The 9,036-nt window shown below is 35.6% G+C and overlaps 1 protein-coding gene across 6 annotated transcripts in view; it reads right to left on the bottom strand.

Moving 5' to 3' along the window:
- vezf1a (vascular endothelial zinc finger 1a) overlaps positions 1-9,036 on the bottom strand; it is a 49,350-nt gene that overhangs the window by 26,008 nt on the left and 14,306 nt on the right. The gene's annotated exons all lie outside the window — the stretch shown is intronic.

The raw sequence follows: 9,036 nt of genomic DNA, 5'->3' as shown, positions 1-9,036 counted from the left end.
ATGTACAAAAGAAGTAAATTACAGTATTGAACAAAATTATGGTTTATAGCCATAAGAATAACATTGTAAATGTAAATGGTAAAGAAACCCCAGGTCAAAATTAAGGTTTAAAGGCATTAGGATGGCTTTGTAGATGTAAATGGTAAAGAAACTCCTCGTCAAAATATGATTTAGAAACGTTAGGATGACACTGTACACGTAAATGGTAAAGAAACCAGAGGTAAAATTAATGTTTAGGCATTAGGATGACATTATACATGTAAATGGTAAAGAAAGTTGTTCTGTGCTTAATAAAACAAAATAATAAAATAAAGTAATAAAAACTAAAAAGGATAAAAATAAAACGAATTAAATAAAGAATATCTAAATAAAACAAAATTATAGCAGACTATTATATCAAACATTAATTTATAAAAAAAACTGAATAAGTAATTTAATTTTTATATATTTTTTTATTTTAATAATATGAAATATTTATAAGTAATAAGGAAAGAAATATTTAAATTTGTTTACAAAATAAAATTAAAAGCAGTTAATCAAAACTGTGTCATCAATTATACACACATATCTATACACACACACACACACACACCTTTAATACTACTACTACTACTACTACTAATAATAATAATAATAATAAAAAATTGGCATTTCTGTGTGGAGTTTGCATGTTCTCCCCATGTTCGCTTGGGTTTCCTCCCGGTGCTCTGGTTTCCCTACAAGCTCAAAGACAAGCGCTATAGGTGATTTGAGAAAGCTAAATCGGCTGTAGTGTATGTGTGTAAATGAGAGCGTATGGATGTTTCCCAGTGATGGGTTGCAGCTGGAAGGGCATCCACTGCGTGAAACATATGCTGGACAAGCTTTCAGTTATGATGGACACAGTTTCCATAATTATACTTTATTAACAGAAAAAGGTCTATGGTTCTGCATACAAGGACTTAATCTTGCTGGAGTTGATAGCCGTTTCACTTTACTTCAGGACGCATTAATGCCGCTCTGTAAGTCTATTTAAAACATTCATAAATATTCCTAGCAAATCTAATAAATGTTGGAGACATACTCACTACATAAACGTGCTAAATCACACTTCAGCCGCGTTTATTTGAGGGCGGCAAGAAAATCTGCACTTGAGCAGGGTATATTTGAGGGCGCGCAATAAGTTGTGCACGAAAAGAGGAAATCAGCGCTGGAGCAGAGATTGACATGCTCGTAGGCCATTACATGAATGCGATCTCGACTTAATACTGCGCCCACGACATTTGTCAATGAAATAACGCCACATGTAGTGGTAGATCTGTGTAAAATGCCCAATAGAGCCTGCTGCCACAGCTGAAAAAAATACTAGAGGAAACACTGTGATGCCTTTTTTTTCTGGAATATATTAGAAAGGAGGAGACCGAAGCGCAAGGCACGGTTAGAAATGGTCATGCATGTACAAAAGATGTCAAAAATGGTCAAAATGATGATTTAAAGCAATTAGGATGACATTGTAAATGTAAATGGTAAAGAAAGTTTTTCTGTGCTTAATAAAATAAAACAAATTCGGTTAAAATGATTAAATAAAAAATATCTGAATAAAAACAAATTAGCAAATTATATTCAATTAAAAACAAATGCATAATGAAGTAACCATATTAATAGATCAAGAAATATCCAAGTTCATTTACAAAAAAATTAAGCAATCAATCAAAACTGCATTATTAATTATATAACACAAAATTATTTTCAGATGATTTTAATAACAAACACATGTAAAAATTGACACTAGAAAACTTGTTCACACTCGTTTTACTTTTTACAAAAGCCAATTAAGTAAATTCACTGAGACTTATTTTATTTTGCATTGTATAATGAAGCCCAGGGGTCTGTTCTTCAGGATTTTGGATATTGACGATTTGGCATGATGCAGGATTGTTTCATTCTGCAAAACTCATCTGAGACTTGTTGTCATAGTAACAGTTCTAGTAGCTCAAACCTGCTCGGGTACAGGTTCATTTCATTTAAACAGGATTAGATCTGGTCAGTTCAAGCAAAGATAATACTGAAAGTATGTACCAAATGCTGATAATTTCATACAGTAGTTATATACACTTGGGAAAATAGTAAATATATTCTAAATATAAAGTAAAAATATATATATTAATAAAACTTAAGCAATCTGTACTTACACAATAAAAGTAAAAGACTGCCACCTGCTGCTGGTTCAAAGTGAAAATTTATTCATATGAACTTTTTAGATGCAAACGTGTACACGCAATATTCACCTTTTTAAAAAAAGGATAATAATTTATGCAGTGATGCATGTGTTTTGATCGCTAATATGCTGGTGACTGACACCTTTACCGGTATCAAAATGCTTTTTTGATGCAAAATTAAATGATTGAAATCGATAGATCTGTCCTTCACAACACATGCAGCGATCTCAGATCAGTTCATCCAGACGTTTTTATCTGATTCGCAAACTTGTTTAAAAAAACCAAATTAGCAAGAGATCAGTTATCAAGATGAACAGATCCAGGATCTGACAAATAATCTTAGATCATTTAAGTGAGGTATGAAGAACAGACCCCTGTAGTCAGACAGTCAATCAATCTATTAATCTATCAATCTGTCTGTCTATCTATCAGTCCTTCTGTTCGTCTATTCTTCTATCTGTCTATCCATCTCTCTGTCTTTTTATCTATTTCTGTCTTTTTTTTGTCCATCTATATTTCTGTCTTCATCTATCTATCTATCTATCTATCTATCTATCTATCTATCTATCTATCTATCTATCTATCTATCTATCTATCTATCTATCTATCTATCTATCTATCTATCTATCTAGTTTCTTTGTTTGTCTGTCTGTCTATCCATCATCTATATTTCAGTGTTTTCTCTCTCTCCGTCTATCTATCTGACTGTCTATCCATCCATCCGTCCGTCTGTCTGTCTATCTTTGTCTTTTATCTATCCATCTATGATCTATATTTCTGTCTTTTTGATCCATCTATATTTATGTTTTCTCTCTCGGTCTCCTTCTCTCTATCTATCTGACTGTCTATCCATCCATCCATCCATTCATTCATCCGTCCATCCGTCTGTCTTTTATCTATCCATCTATGATCTACATTTCTGTCTTTTCTATCCATCTACATTTCGGTTTTATCTATTTATCTATATTTCTGTCTCTTTCTCTCTGTCTGTCTGTCTGTCTGTCTATCTATCAACATTTTAAAATATTTATAAATACACTGCACCTTTAACATGCCTCATGTAAAATAAAATAAAAACACATAGCAATAAACCATTAGCAGCAGAACTAATGAAAACAAATGAGCTGTAATATAACTACATATTTGCTTAAACAGCCACAGATGCGAGAGCTCAGCCTCAAATGCTGATCTTCACTTTTACTTGAGTTTTTCCTCTGGTAAAGAAAAAAGGCATTTCTCAGGAGAATTTAACTCTGGGGCTCCAGTGTGTTTGAACACAGATGAAAAACTCTGATCTCTTCAGTTATAGATGAGATCCTCCATCTTTCACTGAGTCGGGTGTGTGTGTGTGTTTTCTGTGTTCCTATCAGCACTTCCGGCAGCCTGTGGGGTGACTAACGATGAGCAGAAGTTCAGGAATGAACACACGAACGCTCACGTTACATACATACAAACACACACTGGACACGACAGCTGGCGGGAGGAAGAGGCTCTCCATTGAGAAACATCTCATTAAATCAAATGAGTCAAGTTTCCCCTCTTCAACCGCAGAAACGCACGCTGGGCTAATGACTGGATTCAGAAGTCCTGATTTCCAATGATTCACGGCGTGATCAGAAATGTCATCTGGGCCCCAAACTAATGACACAGATTTACACTGCAGTCGTGATAGAGCACACGCTGGCATGAGCAGCGGGTACAGGGCAGCGTCTGTGTGTTCGCTCTGATTAACTGAACTCAAAAACAACAACACCGCGCCGCCACCGCTCAGGAATCTAAATCTGTCTGCCGTAAACCGATCTGCCGAGATGCTGCCGGTTCTTCATGTGACTGCAGAATTAAGCGTAATGCAAGATACATGATTCAGCGGCTCAGGAACAAACTCAGCTAAAGCTGTGAATGAGATGACAAGGACAGGGAAAAAACTGAGATACAGCACTTAAACTTCAGAAAGAGCTCTGTTTGATGGACAAAATGTCCTTTTTAAAAGCTGATGACCACTATATTGGATAGTCAACGATATTCTGCATAACAGAGAGTCAGATAAACACTGTAAAACATGCTGGGTTCCTCATAATTCCTTCATGTAGTCCAGTAGTTAACTTGCCTTAATTGTTTTTATAAATTTAAGTGGATTAAACATATAACATTCAAGTTGTCCCAAAAAAACCCACAAAGGGCCCTATGTGTTTATCGCGATTTGTTGCTATTTTCAGACCAGCGTAACTGTAATTTTCACATTTTGTGTCACATAGTTTAAAAAGTAAATCCATTTTTGCTATTTTGTGCACTCATAGGCATGCTATAGACTTCGCTATTGACTGAGGCCGTACTCACACTAGGTACAGTTGCCTCGAACCGGGCCAAAGCACGCTTGTCCCCCCTCCCATCTCCCCCGACGGCCACGCTCACACCACAAATGGGCCTCTGCGCCTATGTCATCGCTGCTGCGCTGTTCAGTGAGAAGCGCTTTCTCACTCAGCAGCACAGTGGAGATTTCTCTAGTTATATCGTTTCAGTCGTTTGTTATGCAGTGACATGCAATCAAATAGAAGTATAATTGCAATCTATCATATTAGACAAATTTATTCACTGGTAAAATCAGACATTTGCCATTATTAGATTATATTCAACAATATTTAGGCTAGAGTAGTTATACTGACACTGTAAACATTTATTTTCATGCGCAACTGTGGGTTCGCTATGAAAGAAAAAACATCAAATTCTTGCCGTAATCATAACTCTAAAATTTGATTTGATCATTTAAATGAAGTGAACACTTTCGGTTTCATTTTGACTGCTAAGTGCTTGTTCATACTTCCCGCGCGGCTCCCAAATGATCACTCTGTGCCACAAACAGAATATTATTTACAACTGTATTACCTGTTTCTCGCAACATATGCAGGTTCTGTTCACTAAAGTAGACGCGCGTCTTTCATTACGTAGAGCGCGCGCGCCCTCTGTGTGATAACAGGTCACGGTCAGCAGCTCACGTCATGTGTGATTTCCCGGCCGCGAAAACATCATTATATGAAGACAAAAATGACATTTTTAGGTGAATTATACCTTATAAATACATTATGTGATTCATTCATTTGGAGGTGTCAATGTCACTGAGCAACGTATGTGAAACAATAAAAAGACTCGCGCAGCCGCCTTTTCTTCTCTCCTGAACTTGAAAATATGATTGGCAGAATCGTAGAAATGCTGGATTAAGATCGTCTAGGGGGTCGAATCGAGATCGCGATCTTTTAACGATTAATTGTGCAGCTTTACTTTATACATGAAAAAAAAAAAAAATTAAAATGTAACAAAAATTATTATTTTCTACATAAAAACCACTGCCTCTACGTCGAGGGTCTTTTTTCAGTTTATTTATGACAATTTTCATTTGTACAATTTTTTATTAGTAGCTGATTATTTATTATATGCATTTTTATATTTGTTTTATTAAAGACAAGTTTATAATCTGGGAGGCCATGAAGGCATTCATACGGATCAAATCTTTTTTTTCTGGTAAAAAAAGAAACTATCAAAACAAGTTACAATTACTTGAAAAAGAAATAATGGAAAGCATTACGACAGAAGTATTACAAACATGGAGATAAGATCGGGAAAGTGCTAGCATGGCAAATAAGAAAAGAAGAAACTAGCAAATCTATACCCAAAATATATTTATCCGAAAATAAAATGATTAAACACCCCAAAATAATTAACCAAGAATTCTTAGATTTTTATAAAACTCTGGTAATAGAGGAAGCAAAGATTCAAATGTTTTTAACTGAATTTTAAATAAAAAGTTTAGATTTGTCCACCTGTTGGGCTTTGGAGACGTTTGCATCACCATATGGGGCATAAGAATAGCATGCGTGTTTGGATATAACTCAGTTGTTTGAACACACTTCATTATTATTGTTCATTTATTTGTTTGCTGGAAATTAGAACTGAATTTAGAAATAATTTTGAAACAAATCTTCGCACAGACAAAATTAGTCTAATGTCTTCAGTGGAGTGCGTAAAACACCGTTTACTTCATAAAAGATGCCTAATCATGTTAGTGGTGTTAAAATGCCGTTGCTTGCTTCCACCTCGAGCGATTTCATCATGACAGACATTGCAAACGGCTAACTTTACGTCTTTCTTGGACACTTTGAAAAAGACGGGGGAACTCATTTTGCCACTGGTAAGCTCTGCTCTGCTGTTGATTTCCTGTGCGCTGTGCACGTGTGAAAAAGTCGTGACTCAACTGACTCTTGAAGGGAATGGGAGATGGGAGTGGTTTAATGCACGTTATGCTCAAAACACACTCATAACTTATTAGTATAATAAGCACAACCCTGTTAGACCATGCGCCTGGTTGCAGAACGGTCACAATCAGATCCCCAAACTATTCTAAACTTATATTTTTTTCTATTTCTTCTGCAGTCCATTTACATTTAAGTCTTTGAGAATTTAAGTTTCTATGCTTTATTTGTAATGGATGGAATCTTTGTATGACAGAACTGGCATCTTAAAAATCATGAATTATTCAGGATAAACAAGCTCTGTAAAAAAAGCCAACTACAAATAGCAATTATGATAAACAAACATGCCATTTTTTTTAAATTCAGCATCACAATTTTTATTTGTTTATAACACTAAGAAAATGTTAAGGACAAATGTACAGTTAAAATTCAAAGTTATTGGCTCTCTTAAATTTTTTTTAATAAATATTAATTAAATATTTAAAATATTTCCATATTTAAATATTCAAAACACATTTTAAATCATTCAGATTGATTCACTATAATGGTAATACCTATAATAATTCAAAATTATGTTTTACATTGACCTTATTCTTTGCGTACAAGCATGCACAGCCGTTGGAATCTTTTTGCCTCGACACTTCCGATCTCATTCACTTGCATTAATTTTTTGGCGTTAAAAACAGCTCTTTATGCTGCTTCATATTGCAAAATCATATTTTCTTATTATGTTACACTTCTTTTTATGTATAGTCATGAACACACTTGATTTGACTTATTTATTTTCGATATATTATCATCCATAAAATTAAAATATTTTTAAAATGGTCCAAAACTTGTTAATAGAGGAAGTAGTTTGATTGTTTTCTGCCATTTATTATTCCTTGTTATTTTGCCCATAGGAAATTGAATTAAAAGTTCTTAAACAAAATCGCAAAAACATGTCAATAGACATGCCATACCAACACTGCCTTTCTACACAGTCAAAAAGTGCATAGGTTCCCATTACACACAAATTGTTTACTTTCAGAGTGTACATATGTGTTAACTGGGACGGAGCCAGCATGAACACATAGAGAAACCCACCTCACATGCCTGGAAGCAGAGGTGGATGTTTGTTTGTTTGTTTACCGAGGTGTCTCGGACAGATGGACGCACGCGCACACACGCGCGCACGCACGCACGCACGCACGCACGCACACACGCACGCACGCACGCACGCACGCACGCACGCACGCACGCACGCACGCACGCACGCACGCACGCACGCACGCACACACACACACACACACACACACACACACACACACTTGTTTACAGAGCCAGGGGGCAAAAACTTAGACACTCACTGCTAAACTACATCATAACCACCTGGCCCGGCACACACTGATCACAGAGCCACAACTTCAGGATAAACTACAGCCAAGAAAATATATAGACATCGCAAACACATAACCTGCCATGCTGAGACTTTGTAAATAAGCAAATTAATCTTTGAATGGTCCTAACGAACTGATTTGCTGAAGTGAATCAGGCTTCTCAAGCCCAAGGGCCTTAAAATGCCCAATAAAGGGCGGCAAACACCCTGTTCGCTCACTATTGATGTTCAATGGAGCATCTAAAAGAGGCAAAGCCCCCAAGAACTGAGAAATAGCCCCAACCCAGCTTGGAAAAAAAACAGCGCACACACACAACTAATGACGAAAAATCATATGGAGATTTCAAACTAGAACTAGATTAGCAAAAGGTCAAAGGTGGCTTTATTAGTGTTTGTCCCCTGAGGGCTCATATTCTCTTGCCCTGTTGATTCACAGAGGATAACAAACGCATGTAACATGAAGGATTCAGAAATAAGAATGTTTTAGTCATTTAAAGCATCTAACTTCATAAAGAGTTTTAGTATGCTGAAGGTAAACCAGATTTGTCTTCAGATAAAGTAGCCATCAATACACATAGTCATAGTATATTGATTAGCGAGAAAAAAATCAATTAAAAAATTTAAATGGATTTAATCAGACAACTATGACATTGAGATAATTATTCGGTGATAATGACAGCTATTTGCATCACTTTTTAGTGAACTACACCTCTGTGTAGTAAACAGAGCAGGTGAAAATATCACAAAGGTCTTACTCCAAACTCCCTTCATAAATTAGGGCAAGTGTTTAAAATAAACCCTTATCAATTGATTCACATATTCATGTGATTAATAGTCATGATGAATCAATAGCTATATTTCCATCCACCTATTTTTCTGCACATTTTGGATATGTCCTTAAAAAATCAATTGTTGCACACACTAAGATGCGCATAGGTTTTGAAAATGCGCATAAAAACTTTGCGCATAACTAAATTCCAAGTAGGATTCCCCCTTTTTTCAATAATAAAACATGCACATGAACTGCGATGGAAACACTTTTACCGAACAAATACCAGTATGCGCATTAAAAAGACATGTGATTTTGTTATAAGAGATCATGAGGTGGTAAAAGTGTGTGTGAATGGAGAGACCAGCAGGCTGAGCACACTGTAAAACATCTAAAATGTTATTCTGGTTATTCTAAAAACCATATTAATGTTATTATATTATTAAA

Source organism: Danio rerio, chromosome 10 (assembly GCF_049306965.1).
Source record: "Danio rerio strain Tuebingen ecotype United States chromosome 10, GRCz12tu, whole genome shotgun sequence".
In the NCBI taxonomy this organism is placed as follows: Eukaryota; Metazoa; Chordata; class Actinopteri; order Cypriniformes; family Danionidae; genus Danio; species Danio rerio.
This window is presented reverse-complemented; position numbering and strand designations above follow the sequence as displayed.